We start from the raw sequence: 15667 nt of genomic DNA, 5'->3' as shown, positions 1-15667 counted from the left end.
CCATGCACAGAGTAAGGTAATGCAGCAATTTGCACTGCATTGTCTTGCTACACATTTATGAAGCCATACAAAGCCATGCAATGTGGCTTTGTGTGGGTTCATTAATCTGACTTAGAGCCTTGCTTCATGCATGTATCTCTTTGCGTGGTGCAAATGTGACACAACCCTCTCATAAATATGCCCCTAGGTTTGCAACCCAAGCCTCCTTTCATAATAAAATACAGCAAAAAACCATACATGCTTACAAGTCTAAAATATTACAATAGGAACTACATTCTATACTATTAATGCAATTGAAGACAGACCTAAGTAAAATATAAAACAAATTATAGACCTAATCAGTGCTCAAATATATACATTTCTCTACTGGTGTCGATTTTTTAAGCAAGACTCCCTGATTCTCTTGATGATTTACAACGTGTTGCGTTGAATCTAGCCACCCGCCACCAGCATTAATGTTGCCTGACTGCACACGACAAAGTTCAATTCTGTCAGCCATGCTGTTATTGTGGGAATCTTGGTCAATCGCCGTTTTTGTGCGAGTAATAGCAAAAAGAAAAACACGAGTAATGGCTTGTGCTTGGTGATAACTTGGGAAAGTTGCCCAGTATATCAATACATTGATAATGCAGAATAATGAGCCCACCTATTTGACTCCTTTTCCTGTAGCTCAAGCTCCAATAACTCTCTGAGCGTGATGCAACCATAGGACATGAGCCCAAAGGCCATCTTCAATCTGATACCATGTGGACCTGTCCGTAAACTTAGCAGACCATATCCGAAGGTGCATTGGAGAGTAACTAAGCTGTGCTTAATTTGTTTTGTGAGATATACCGTCACAATTACTATACAGTCATCTTCATTACATTTGGGGCATTCTTCCTCTTACTTTTCCTTAAAGTGTAATGTACTGCATCTCCCTGACAAGCCTCTATCTTCTATTGTTTTGGTTTTTTTTTGTTAAATTATAGCTTCATTTGTTAATTTTTCCCTTCCCCAGGGCGGAGTCATCAAAGGGAAACACTAGCTCCTCCTGCTGCAGTAATCAAGCCCACAGATGGTAGGGAATAATTTAAGCAATGGGATCAGGAAGAGGACTCCAGGAGTAGTGGAGATTACCAGAAGGTAAATTGGGCCATTCCCTCCCGGGGCCACGTTGTTGTGCCCTTCCTTACTACACAAGAATATACAAAGCAAGGGGCGATGACCTGACAAAGATCACATAAGACCACACTATAGTGAGTGCATATAGAAATCGCTATGTGCAGGAATGCAATGCAACACATCAAATAATCAACTGGAGGAAACAGACTAAAATGCATTGCAACCATACCTTAACTTAATGTAACCTCCAATGTACAGAAGATAATTGAAAATGCATGCTGTAGGCAATGCTGAGTACCCCAAGAGGCTGCAAATAGCAAAGACCAAGACATTCTGGATCTCCACTCACCATGCTGCTCATAAAGCTCCCTTAAAGCAAGAGGTGAGTCCAGAACCCCAAGAAGCACAAGCCTCCTGGAGGACCAAAAATTAACAAGCAAGGACACTGACTCACAAAAACCATACTGTCGTAGACATAGAGAAGGAAATCACCCTGCATAGTTTTAAGATGAATGAAGAGCAATGACAGTTCCAGATCCTGCTTCAGACAAAATTAGGGAACGAACATAGGAAAAATCCCATCTAGAAACATCCTAAAGCAGAGAAATGCACAAAGAAGTGAACTTCGTTTTCCGAAAGTGTTGCAGATGTGACAACTGTCATATTTACACTCAGGCTCCTCAGATTAACATTTTTTGTGTGCAGCTGCTTGCCCTTCCTCCAGACACTGGTTTTCATATGGTGGCATTGGCAGTCCCTGATTTCATGAATTAGAAAATGTATTGCATACTAGAACCTCTAAACACTCGTACTTAACCCAATCTCTGTGGCATTGAGTCAGCAGCAATTTAGCCCAATTTAGCAGAAACACCGGACCAGATATACTAAGAACTAGTAGAAAAATATTGATCAAAATTTGTGACTAATATTTTTGTGACTAGCGTGGTTAATTGGTATGGTCCCTACAATGGTGGGGAGCACACTGTGTTCTCTAACCCCTTCCCCTCGGGGCTAATTCCCCCGCTGTGCTGGGGAGAGGGGGGCAGCACAGCGCTGTGGTGCTCGTGACTAGCTCAGCTCATCATGCAGCATGGTGGCGCTGTGCTCATGACAAGCTGAGCTCGTCATGACCACGCCCATTTAATGGAACGCCCAGCACGAATGAATGAATAAATGAATGTGGGCTTTATAGAGCATGTAGTAACCCGGAAGCATCCCAGCGCTAGCACAGCAGGGGAATTATCCCTGGATGGGCGAGGCATAACGGTCATGACGAGCTCAGCTCGTCATTAGCACAGTGCCACTGTTCCTCATGACGAGCTGAGCTCGTCATGAGCACCGATGTGGCTAAATACCCCTCACACACCAAAAGGGTCCTTGGTCTCATGCTTCATCATAGGGGTCTTTGTAAAAATAACATATAAACAAGTCCACCGAAGTATATAGAGACCAAGTATTGAAAGAGGTTGTATTTACAAGTAAACATGTCAACACTGGTCATACACCCTACCGAACGTCAGCAAACCAAGCAAATAGGCACATTTAGTCTATCTTTTTTATTCATTACACATATATTGTTGGTAATTTAACGCCAATACACATCCCTTAAGTGAGTAAGGTGGGGATCTGTGCACCCCGTCCTGAAGAAGAAGCTTACGCTTCGAAACATGTTGACACACATGAGAGGTACTGTACATTAAATACAAAATACCTCCACCACGCCCCTTTTAGCAATACCAGCATGGAGGTTGATTACATTTTTTTTAGACCTCACATGCCAGGTATTTTTTAGCATTCACGCTTAAATTCACTTCTGACCCCATCACTCACTTACCATCTAAAACCCTCACTCACCACACATAGTGATTACATCAGTGCTCCCGCGTAGCTGTGCTTAGTAGCACGCCGCATTCCGTAGAGGGATGCGAAGACCCCTATGATGAAGCATGACACCAAGGGCCCTTTTGGTTTGTGAGGGGTATTTAAAGAACACAGTGTGCTCCCCACCATTGTAGGGACCATGCCAATCACACTCAGGTTGATTCTTTTTCTTTCTTAAAATTGTGGCCGGGGAGACCGAATCCACTACTCTCTCCACTCCCCTTTTGTTGTATTTAATGTGGTTAATTGCTAACCAACCTATGTACTAATAGGCCATTTTGCAAATTATGGATTCCTATCAGGTCACAGTTCGACCTACCTCTTGAATATTAATGAGGTAGGTTGCAAATTGCGACTCAGTAGGAATCACAGTCATCACAGGGATGGTACAAGTTTCATTTTTTAAGAGTAGGCAGTAGTCCAAGGGATCATCCCCTACTTTTTGTTTTCATCATTCACATAGGGGAATGGGTTCCTTGGGGAACCTTTTTGATGTGCAAATGGATTATCATCTCCTTTGAGTAGGTGGTAAAAAAAGAATGTTTTGCAGCTGAAATTCAGCCCAAAAACATTCATACCTATCAATCCAATTTGCTTTTTGGAAGAAGTGCCTTAAACACGCCTCTTCCTTATACCATATTCAGTATTTGGTTGAAAGTCTAAATTGCAATTCAAGTAACAGGATACCAAATCAAAATTAGGTTTTGCAAATAAGAAAAGGCTTCTTTGCTGTTACAAACTCTACTAAACTCCACCCATTGATGATACCTAAAAATACCCTCACCACCCCTAAACTCCATCCATTCATAAACCCTGAAAACCACTTTCTGCGCCTAAAATAATCCAATCATGACCACTACCAACCATTCATCACTTCTAAACATTAACCATCTCTGAACCCAAATACCCCTTACTATTCCTATACTCCACTCAGGTGTAATGCAATTTTTGACATGTCCTATGTGATTTACTTAAAATTGGTTTTCCTTAAACTTGGATTCCATAGTTCTGTTTCCTCCAATGTAGTTTCTCATGTTTCATTTTTCCATTAATTCACATACATCAGTTCAATACAAGTACATATCATTGAAATAAAGTCTACAATCCTAGCTATTCTATCAGCTTTAAGGATGGTAATCACTTCAGTTCTTTTAGTGAGCAGACCATGGGCCTAGGATGGTATTCCGGGGGGGGGGGGGGGGGCAGCAATGAGTCATACTCACACTATGCTTCTCTTCTGGACCGTGTCATGAGTGGTTTCATGTCCTTTATTTTTACCTTTGGCCAAGCGCAGCCACTGGGTGAGTGGTGTGTAACACCGTCTCTGACAGAGGGCTTGGTGGCTCACTACATCCCTCTCCACTTTAGATTGTTCTTTTATTATGCTCAGTTTTGTTCATGAGTTCTGGGGATGGTGAAAGATCAAACGTAATCATGTAGTCTTTGGTTGAGTTAAATCTTTGGTTATGGGGTGTCTTGAGCATAACGGTTCCTGGTTCACTGACTCCTGAAAGTAAAGCCTGCCCATAGGGGAAAGGTTTGGAAGGCTCTTCCAGTTGTCCAGGGTCAGGCATGGCAGTGTGGTACGCCAATGATGTATGTGATGACCTGTTGACCTTTTCATCCTCAATGGCCACTCCTGCTTTTTCCCAGTCTCTTTCAGGGCTCTATTGTATTCAGCTTGGAAAATCAGTGACATGTGGGATCCACCTGAAGGTGTTTCAAGTCACCGCTTCTGTCCTTCATTGGACTTTGATCAATGTGCTTTTTATGGCTGCTATCACCCTTCTGCCTCGTTCAAAGGAGGTGCAGAACTTTCTTCCTGGATGCTGGTCGATAGAGAGTAGTCTGTCTAACTCAGCAAGCATCCTGTCTGGGACGCTACTGCACCACATGCCATCATCAGTGTTCCTTTTCCTCTCTTGTTAACTTAACTGGAAATTGAATTGATTCAAATGTCATTCAGGTGCTGCTGAATGGAGTCATCCAGGGCTCACTCAAATATCAGAATGGCAGGTAAGTACTCTTTGGTACTGTGGGGCATGTTTTATCAGGCCCTCATGAAGCTGTACATGGCCTACTCTTGGTTTTCACCTTGATCATCCCCTATTCTAAGGGCCTTGCTATTTGTTCACATAAAGCCCTCTATATCCCTGTATGCCTGTGGCCAGTGGGGTTTTATCTTTCAGCGACTGATTTTGAGTTGTCAAAGGTAATCCTAGAAATGACTGCCCTGTAATGGTGGTCATGGCAAAAAACGTCTCTAGTTTCAGCTTTTCATGTTGGAAAGCAGGGGACACCACTTGGAATGACCGTCGAGAAAGGACTATGGTATGTCTCCCATTGGGGAAACTCCTGAAGTCTGCGCTATTGTTGGTCTGCAGATGCAAGCATGGGTCTCTGGTAGCTATGGAAGCAGGATGCTTCACCTCGCTATTCAGCTGACAAAGTTGACACTTATGAAGCTTGGTCTCAATGTCCCGGTCCATCCCTGCGAACAATAGTTTCCCTAGCAGCCATGTCATTGCCTTAGCAATCCCCTGGTGTCACTAAATCTGGTATTTGTAAAGTGCAAACCAGTCACCGCTAAGGGTCTCAAGGCGCTGTAGGGCCATCGGGAGATTAAGTGAGTTATTGCCCAGAGTCACATGGTGCTGAGCAGAGCTGACTCTGAAGATGGGTTTTGCAATGTTTTGGGGACTACTATCCCATGTCTCCGGGAGACATGTCCATCCCGGTGGCTCTACGTTTGTCTACTGCTCTCCATAGTTCATGCAGTTTCTCATGCCTGGAGGTCTAGTGTGTTTAGTATATTGAGGAATGCCTTCCAGGTATATTTTCATAAGGCCCCTTTTACTTTTTATAAACACTCATCCAGGAGTGACTCTTGTCTTGTCTATCTTGAGAGCTTTTTGGCTGGTTGCACTGTGGTGTTCATTTTGACATATTCTTCTCTGGCATAATCTTTAAATCTTCTGGGTGCCTTGATAAGAAATTGGCTGGGATTCCCATACCCAGACAGTATTCTACATTCAAGTCACAATGTTGTAGTTGCACTATGTTGTAATGTACTTTTTACTTAATGCACCCTCCCTACAGAAGTTCTCTCCCTGCTGCTCAGCCAGTGATGAGGTCAGATGGAATGTTGATTGTGTTTGGATTGGAAGAGTGAGTCAGTTGGTGTGGATGGGCTGAGCAGTGGAGAGCCTGCTCCTGGTGGGGCACTTTAATGGATCTAACTACATCTGGTCACCTGTGACTATGAAGAGATCTTAAGAATAAAGTAGAGATCTTATTATCTACTTCACCTGGTCTATGCTTCCTTCTTCATTGTAACACTGTCGACGATTGAAAGAACCTGTGTGAGTACCTTGGATAGACTTGTCCTTGAGAAACTGAAGAAGCGCATTTAAAAGAAGCAAGCTGGCAGTCCAGAAGCCCCACCAGTGACCAAAGACTGGTCGGCCCCGTTGTGGAACTGCCAGTGCCTGCTGGACTTGGGTGAGTGTCTCCATCATTGGAGTTCACTAAACATCTACAAGTTCATCAGATAACAGCCTTGAGGAGGTTTTCCTATGTCAGAAAAGTGATGACTACATCCTCATCACCTGGGACCGATCAGCCCTTACCTGAGCCTGGAGTTCCTGCTGTTAATTCTGTTGGAGGTTATTGTGCTTTCCAACCAAGTTGTGTGGATTTGCTTACTGCGTCATATTGTTAGATGGATCTTTACGCACAAGAGGAGTGCTGTCATATGATGTGCCACCTGTGTTGAATTGTGTCAAGCTTAACTCTGGAGTTACTGTGGTGGAGAGCTCACACCAGAATATTTCATTCTGTGAGCTGTTTGATCTTGTGCACTATCCAATTCGCACTGACTGACCATTGGCATTTGGACTGCACCACTAAGTTGCTGTAAGTTTAAGTTATTAGTGGAACTGTTTGGGCATCTTTTTTTTTTGTTTAGCACAAATTTGGAGAAGTTTGAGCAATTGACAGTTTGACAGAGATTCCTGCTATTTGAAAATACACAGCACGCAATCCTACCTGCTGTGCCTCGAGCGCCGCTGTGATGCCTTCGTTGGATTCTTTCTTCTGACGTGATTGTATCCAAGCAGTGTGTGACTGCCTGAAGGCGCTTTGCTGCCCTGACGTGCCGACAGCCACCCGGCGCGACGTGCGCTGCGTGCCGCCATCTTGTGGTGGGCAGCCTCATCTTCATTTTTCTCTATTGGTTTCAGTATGTTTGCTGCCAACCACGCTGTGTTTTATTCTTGCCGCAATAAAGATCGGATAAAAAACGAGATGAACTCACCGGACAACGATATATTTTATGCCCGAAACAAGCAGACTGTTGGTGAAAGGATAAAACGACCCAACTCTGGTGACTGCGCCGGTTCGGCAGATGTGAGGTGAACTGTGAGGTGAACTGTGTATATGACTTCCAAAATCTGCAACGCGTTATTGTGATTTTATCTTACTTGTCGGTCTGTGGGCACTTGTGTAACTTGAACTAATGAAATGCTGCCTGCAAGCCTGGTTTGGGTTTCTCTTTTTAAGTTGTGGATGTAAATTCATGCTGTGGGTTGGGGGAGAGCTTACTCATTTAATATTTTAGCCAATTTGACTTAGTCTAAGTATATTGCTATTCTATTGTGGTTGTGCTGTTATGATGATCTTTGGGTATGAGAAGTGGTGATGTGAATTACCCTGGGTAATGCTTCGGTTTAAGGATACCCATAATGTGTTTGCAAGAGTCTCAAGACTGGGGGTAAGGATATTTATAGTATGTTACGTGAGTGTTATATTTGTGCTAGTTTCTCTGATTTCCATATTTAGGCCAGCACATGTCCCTGGTTTAAGAATACCCATAGTATGTGCGAGAGTGTTTTGGGGTTTAAGGTTACCCTAGATTGTCATGGGTTTAAGGTTACCCTAGTTTGTCTTTGGGCTATGGGATACCCATAATATGTTTGTTTTGGATTTATAGTTCCCAAAGGAAATTTTGACTGTATTCTGGGTTAAGGGATACCCTGGTTTGATTTATGTATTGGACTGTGCGTTATTGATACGCACGTAGAGTATTTTTCGGACTGTGTGTTACGGGTACACACGTGAGAAGGTTTCTTCTAGTGTTGCTTCTTCTTTTTGTTTTGCTTGTTACCCTTGTTTTTTGGGATTTGTGCAGTTGAGGGTTGTTGTTCCCTCTTCTGCCACAGTTGTGTGCCTTAGTTTGTGGTGCATTTGGCTACTCATTATTGTACCCGTAGTTTGGGACGTGAGTTATGTGGATAGTTTCCACTGGTTTTGAAGGATGTTTTTATTTAAGTTGCATTCTTTTTGTTTGTGATCATTATGAAGGGGAGACAGGTGTAGTATCTGAGTTATCTCATGCATCTTCCTTTGTCCTCATTTGAATGTTTGGCAACTTTCATGCATTTGTTGTTATGATCATTATAGCAAGGGGATGATGTATCATTTTTTTATTATTGCATCCTCTTTTGTTGGAACATGTGTTTTATCAACTTCACATGTGTTGTTTGTTTTCTATCATTATAAAGGGGGGGATGTGTTGTAATGTACCTTTTACTTAGTGCACCCTCCCTACAGAAGTTCTCTCCCTGCTGCTCAGCCAGTGATGAGGTCAGATGGAATGTTGATTGTGTTTGGATTGGAAGAGTGAGTCAGTTTGTATGGATGGGCTGAGCAGTGGAGAGCCTGCTTTTGGTGGGGCACTTTAATGGATCTAACTACATCTGGTCACCTGTAACTGTGAAGAGATCTTAAGAATAAAGTAGAGATCTTATTATCTACTTCACCTGGTCTATGCTTCCTTCTTCATTGTAACACACTACTTATTTCTCAACTCTAGGTGGAGGATTATTTGATGTTACTCTGAAGAGATTCAACAATGGCTTATGGCCAGTGATGGCCATGAAGTTCCTACCATAAAGCTAGAAGTGAAAATGTAAGCAACCCCATTTCATAGTCAGTGCTTCTCTTTCAATTTGGTTTTATTGAGTCTAAACATCTGTTAGAGCTCTACTGGCGAGCGCGACTGGCATCCACCTATCTTTCTTTTGTTCCTGTATGAGAATTGTGATGAGCCCTACTGGGCTGCTGTTATACTTTCGCTAGCCTGGCCCTATTTCCACACACCCAGGGGTTCAGAATGGGGGACAAGGGCGAAAGCGGCCATCGCCCCCAGGAATGCCATTTGACATCAAAGACGCCAACATCTACCAGGCCGGATAAAATGCTGGGGGATATTTACTCTATTAATCAAAAAAGAATCAAATGTATGCCAACCAACTCAACCACTCTGGCCGACACTGCCCTTCAAATATACAACATACAAAAACCAAACGTAGCGGGGCTTATCTCTCACTGGGAGCAATTCACAGAATCTTTGCTAAAGGAACTGGCAACTAAGACCTGCCCTAAAAGCAATTTCAACAAAGACAGCAGCAAAACCAGCCTAACAAACGTTCCAAAAATGCAACTAAGGTCACAAAAAAGAGCTGTAATCTTGACCCTACGGAAGCTGAGATTAGAGCCCCAAAACACATACTTACGAGCCACACTGAAAAACCAAAGGGCTGATCTCAACCACGCAAAATTGAAAATAAAAAAAAGACGCAGAAAATGAGGCATGGGCAAAATTATTACACGATACCAAAAGCAACAACAGTGCCCGCTTTTGGCAAACAGTGAACAAGATCCTACGTCCACAGCACAAGGACCTAGGATCTCACATTGCGGAAGAGTCATGGACCAATTACCTCAATAGCCATTTTAATGATCCTTCGGGACACGCAGGAGCACACAGCAGTAACACCACAGAGCAAGCCTCTTCTAGGCCCATGTCAGAGTCACTCAACAAGAGATAGCAAACTCAGCCCAAATACATCTTGGCAACACCAGCAGCCCAACAGATAGCCCTAATCACAAAGCAGATCTGCAAGGGCAGGAAAGAAGGAGCTCCAGGTCCCAATGGGATTCCCCCAGCCCTGTTTGAGGAAAAAAACACAGAATGGGCGACCATCATGCAACCGCTATTTGCGGAAATCAGACTCCTAAACCGCATCCCAGACTCCTGGAAAGGTTCGATGATGGTCCCCATACACAAAAAAGGCAACAAAATGACCCCTAACAACTATCGCCTAATAGCCCTCCTTGACAACGAGGCAAAAAACTTCACGGGAACCATCCTAGAGGAGATTGTGTCATGGGCGGAATCAAACCAGATCATACCCTTAAACCAGACGGGTTTCCGCAAAAACACTGGAACAGCAACCAACATTCCAGATATCTCACTGATTATCGATGCAGCAAAAAATAAAAATACTGCAGCTGCACCTGTGTTACATCGACTTCAGTGCAGCATTCGACAACATCGAGAGAGGCAGGCTTTGGTGGAAACTAGCACAATGGGGCATACCGCAACCGACTTTAAACATGCTGAAGCTTCTCCACTCTGATACCTGGGTGCAGGTGAAGCTAGGAAGCGGCACCCATTTGTCATCTAAAGTTCGCACCACCAAAGGCCTTAAACAAGGGTGTGTGCTTGCCCCGATATTGTTCAATCTATTTATGGCAGATCTACCAAGCCTACTCAATACATGCAACTCCCATTCTCCGAGGCTGGGTGGAAAAACTCTAAGTAACCTACTATACGCGGACGACGTCGTACTTCTCAGCTTTACTCATATTAGCCTTCAGAAGTTACTCATCAAAATGCATAGCTATGTAACTGCAAACAACGTAAAAATAAACCTGAGTAAAACACGCATGATGTCAATCAACACCAAGAACAAACACCACAAGCCCTGGACCCTGGGTTGGCCAGATAATAGAGCTATCAAGCAAATACAAATACCTGGGAGTCATCTTTGACAGTGAAGGTTCATTTGTCCAGCAGATGCAGGAAACAAAAAGAAGAGGAACTATTATTGCCGCCACACTGAAAAACTTAGCCAACCAACTGTCAGGGCGAACCTTGACACCTTACCTGAAAGTCATTCAGGCAAAGCTACTCCCCTCAATTTCCTATGGCAGTGAGGCACTACGAGGAAGAGATTCCAAGAACCTAGACACTATTCAGGTAAAAGCCTACAGAACAATGTTTTCGCTCCCGCCTTACACCTCCCCTGCACAACTAAGGCTGTAGTTTGGCTTGCTAAAACAGGATCTTGCAAGACAGGGAGCTTACATTCTTTGCTGCCATAAACTCCGCTCTGCCACGACTGATGCACTTACTTAACTCACTGCTGTGGCAAGACATACAAAACAGGGATGCTTCTCACGCACGATCTTACCTGAAGGTAGCATTAGAGGCCGTCAAAGCATCTGAGCTCTGGGACATGCAACTTGGGCATAACCCATTCAAAAAACTAGTCTGGAAAAATGTCAAATCTCTTTCTCTACTAGAGGAAAAGGCCATATTTGCAAAAAGAAACCACGCGTGGATGACACTAAACACGTACAAATCCCTGATGCCACAAGCATACTTCTGCCAGGGCTACTCAAAAAACATAAAACTGAAGTTCCTGAAACACAGACTAGGGGTCCTGCCTAGCAGAGAGCATCTTCCACCATGGCTCAGGAGCGATAGCCAAGAAGCCTGTCCACTGTGCAATCAAGGAAAGGGAGACATACTCCACATGACCTGTCTCTGAGAAGAGCTTCGACTAGCCCGCCAACAGCTCTTAAAGGAACAGTTCAAGCAGATAGGGACAAGCACTCGAAGGCAAGCGGTGCTCGCCTTCTTGAACCCTGCAAATACCAAACTGAACTGCAGATATGTCAAGTTCCTGGCAATGATAGAGCAAAGACTGCCAAAACCCCAATAACTGGCGACCACTCACACTGGCAACAAGCAGATGGCCACTAGGTCGCAAGGACTCATGCTGCCCTTGCCCCGGGATAAGACTGCTAGAACCCATTTTGGGTCTCTTACTACATGGATTACAAAAACGATGATTATAACTACCAAACTCTTTTACTTAATTTAAAAAAAATCTTCTACTGTAAAATGTTTTTTACTGGTTTTAATTAACTATGCATAATAAACTCACCTTACCTTACCTCACCTAACTGGGCTGCTGTTGACAAACATCTTGATCTATTCAGCGGAGGTAAAGTAAGTCATGGTTGTGTTATCAAGCAGTGCATCTTCAATTCTGTGGAAGACTTACTCTTGAGCTTTCCCCATTCTCAGCTAAAAAAGTGCCTTATTTTGGAGCTCCACACAGCTCTGTGAGAGTGGCCAGGTTCGAAAACCAGCCACAGTGAGTGGCTATGCCAAGGAAAATCCAGATGTCAGTGCATTATTTGTCGTCCTATGACTTCTTTAGATTTGCCTTTAACCCATCAGAAATGAATATCTTTCTTAAGAATTGGGCTCAATAGTCAAAGAAATTGAATTTTTTTCTCTGCAGGTTGAGTCCATAGTCTGAGAGGTGATGCAGGGCGGCACTCACATGTAACGTTCACCTTCGATTTTTTAGAAGTAGATTACATTTTTCTAACTTTTTATGATTACACCTTCAAGTCCAGACATGGTTCTCTCATTGCATTCTGAAAAATGTTTGCATCAGATGAGATACCAAAGTTTAGTCTCTTGTATCTGCTGAGGCCTAGGGGGGTGGAGAATGTTGTGATATAGCAGCTGGCGGGATAGAAAACTAGTTTTGAGAACCATTGAGCCCACATGAGAACTGCAATTATGTCATCCATAATAGATGAGATGTGGCACTCTCGCTGATTGATTGATTGGGTAATCTCATGACTAGGCAAAAGTGCAAAAAAGTCCACTGACCCAGCTTGTTTGAGTTTGGGCGACACTTCCATGGGTGATACACAAGGGGTTGGATTGGAAACGTTTTGAGTCATATTCATGGCCTCCAGTGTCACGTGGCTAGGTTAGGACCGGAATTAAACACTGCCATTTTACATGTACACGATTCTTATGTTGCCTTCTTTTCTACAGGATCACTTTTGACACACATTTTATTACTTGAAAATGCAGGATCAATTTATCTGTAATCACAATTCTTACAATTCCACTTCATAAGTACACTATCACAACACCTTGAACATTTAGGACAAAGTCTGAACACACAATGTGTAAATGTTGTTTGTTATTGGTCCATAAGGCAACCTGGCATTCACAAAGACAATAAACAATGTGATCCGTGCTGAAGCCTCGGCACAGACGCATTCATGATGTTTTTATAAATACGGATGCATTTTCATGCTCAAATTAGAGGAGAACTCTGTTGTCAATGCGAGTTCATCACTGTTTCAGAGTCTTAGCCAAGCTGATTCCAGTTTACCCTCTGTGAGGAGGGATATCCAACTTGTGACCAAGACGGGGACCTACATTCCTTACAATCAGGTAATGGGTCGTTAGATAATCAAGTAAATGATTCTTGCCAGAACACTTCGCCCTAAGGACACTAGGTTAGGGAGCATATAGTAGGAGAACACTATACCCAGTATTTATATGGCAGCATATATACACTGATTTAGCACAATGGTAGAATATTTTATCATTTTCACTTAACTTATATTGCTAATCACTTTTATCTGCATCTGTTTAATAATCATCGCAGCTTTTTTATTTTATAGAAGAATCATAATTTTTCAAAAAATATTGAAAACTCCCTTTTGTGTATTTCTTTTGTATCTGTCTGAGTAGGCACGAGTGACTGAGAGAAAAGGTTCTAGATCTGTTACCATGATTCATTGAGGAGTCAGGGTTGTTATGTTCTCAGGTTCCCTAACCCATTTGTTATATTACTAGGTTTAGAAGTACAAATGGTGGCACTGTGAGCTAGCAGGTCTTTAGTCAAACATATCTTGAGGGGGTGCATAGAATCAGTCTGACACCATCCCAATGATTATGTTGTCCATCAAACAACAGTTCCTATTGAGAAAGTGGAAACTAATATGAAACCAGTTGCTCAAGTTCCTGCTCTACATGGGGCATAGATGGAATGGTATGTGTTTATGTCATAGCCCTGCAGGCTTCATTGCTTGTCTATGTGCAGCTTAATGTTCTAACCTTTTAAGCAAAGCATCCGAACCCTTGTGAGCTGTGGATGTATGCGTACGTATAAGCTACTGTCATCTTGGACTGTTTGTACTTGTCTAGTGGATGTGTCAGTTCTCGGCTTCTTCAATCTTGTCCAGCTCCTGCTTACTCTTGAAAATTGATTCAACTTTCTGCATTTGGAGCAGGTCTTGCTCTGCACCGGGCATTTCAGAGCTTGATGTGGCCTAACCCACAATTTGCACATACATAGGTAAGGTGCATTGTACAGGTATTGCCTTTATTGGATTCTTCTTCTGAAGCACTGTTGTGACTGCCTATTTACTCTTCAGAGGGGTCACAGAGATGTCTTTCAAAGTCACTATCTCAAGCGCTACCTCCATTTGTTCAGCCTGGCTGTTGGATAGCTCATGTGAGCAGGCAAGGACAAAAGTTTCTTCTAGCTTCAATCCAGGTTCTTGCCGAATAAGTTGTCACAGTAGGGATGAACTGCATCCTTGTATGATCTTGGTCCACATTTCCTTTTTCAAGTCATTGTGGATGTATGTACTGTCCATTTCTAACAGATGTTCATTGAAGTAAGTTCATTGAAGTATTCAACAGGTTCACCATCCCACTGAGCACACCTATCTTTTGAAATTCAGATACATTTACAGCGGAAAATGGACTTTGATAGCTGTATCATATTTTTCATCATTGCCACTGTGTTGGGAAAAGTCCTCCGCATGGTGATGGACGTGCACTCCTGCCTTGAGTGCCCTAATTGTAATAATGTCTGGATCCCTGATGCTGATTTATGTTTTCATGGGCATACAATGACCATGTGTGTGCGCCATGACATTGGCCTGTCTCATGGTTTTTGATCTTTTTGGACCGGGAAAGGCACCCAAAGGATACCGTCATAGTGGTGAAAGGCTACGGCCTTTACCAAGAGTTAAGAGCACAGTGATGTCAGCATAATGTGTAGTAATCAGTAGGATTGAACAGGTGTTTTTTATCTGTGTGACTGGAGTGAGGCCTATAGGCTCACTCAGTTAAAGTTCCACTGCTGTGTGCCTAACTCACCTTCAGCTTATATCAGGTTGGTGTGCAGTGCTGCACAGCTTGTGCATGTGTTACACATGTTGTGGGAGTAAATGTGCCGGTAAATGATTTGGCACAGAGATTATACAATGCTGTGCAGTGTGTGTATGTCATGAAATGTGCAGGGTGTATGTGTGCCTGTGAACGGTACAATTGATGAAGGATGTATTGCTGTGCAGTGCATATATATGATATGCGTTTTTTTAGTGTACATGTGCCTGTGAATGGTACAGTATATAAAAGGGAATCCATTTTGGGAGACCTATGGCTAACTGGAGGAACATGAGGAGATAGAGGAATCTCCTCAGACACATTTGTGGATTGTTGCACTCCTGTGTGCTGAGTGAGTCACACTGGAGAAAGGGGGAGCCAGGCTCTTCAGTGTACTTCAAAGGGTGCTCTTTGATTAAGAGAGAGGCCACTTGGAAGGAACCTGGGAACATATCAGTAAGGAAATGGGACTGATCAGAGACCCATAAAATGTGGGTCTGAGGCCCTGGGGTGAACTTTTGATACCCATCTCAATGTGGCTGACATCATGGC

The sequence above is a fragment of the Lissotriton vulgaris genome, chromosome 1_1 (genome assembly GCF_964263255.1).
Source record: "Lissotriton vulgaris chromosome 1_1, aLisVul1.2, whole genome shotgun sequence".
Lineage (NCBI taxonomy): Eukaryota > Metazoa > Chordata > Amphibia > Caudata > Salamandridae > Lissotriton > Lissotriton vulgaris.
This window is presented reverse-complemented; position numbering follows the sequence as displayed.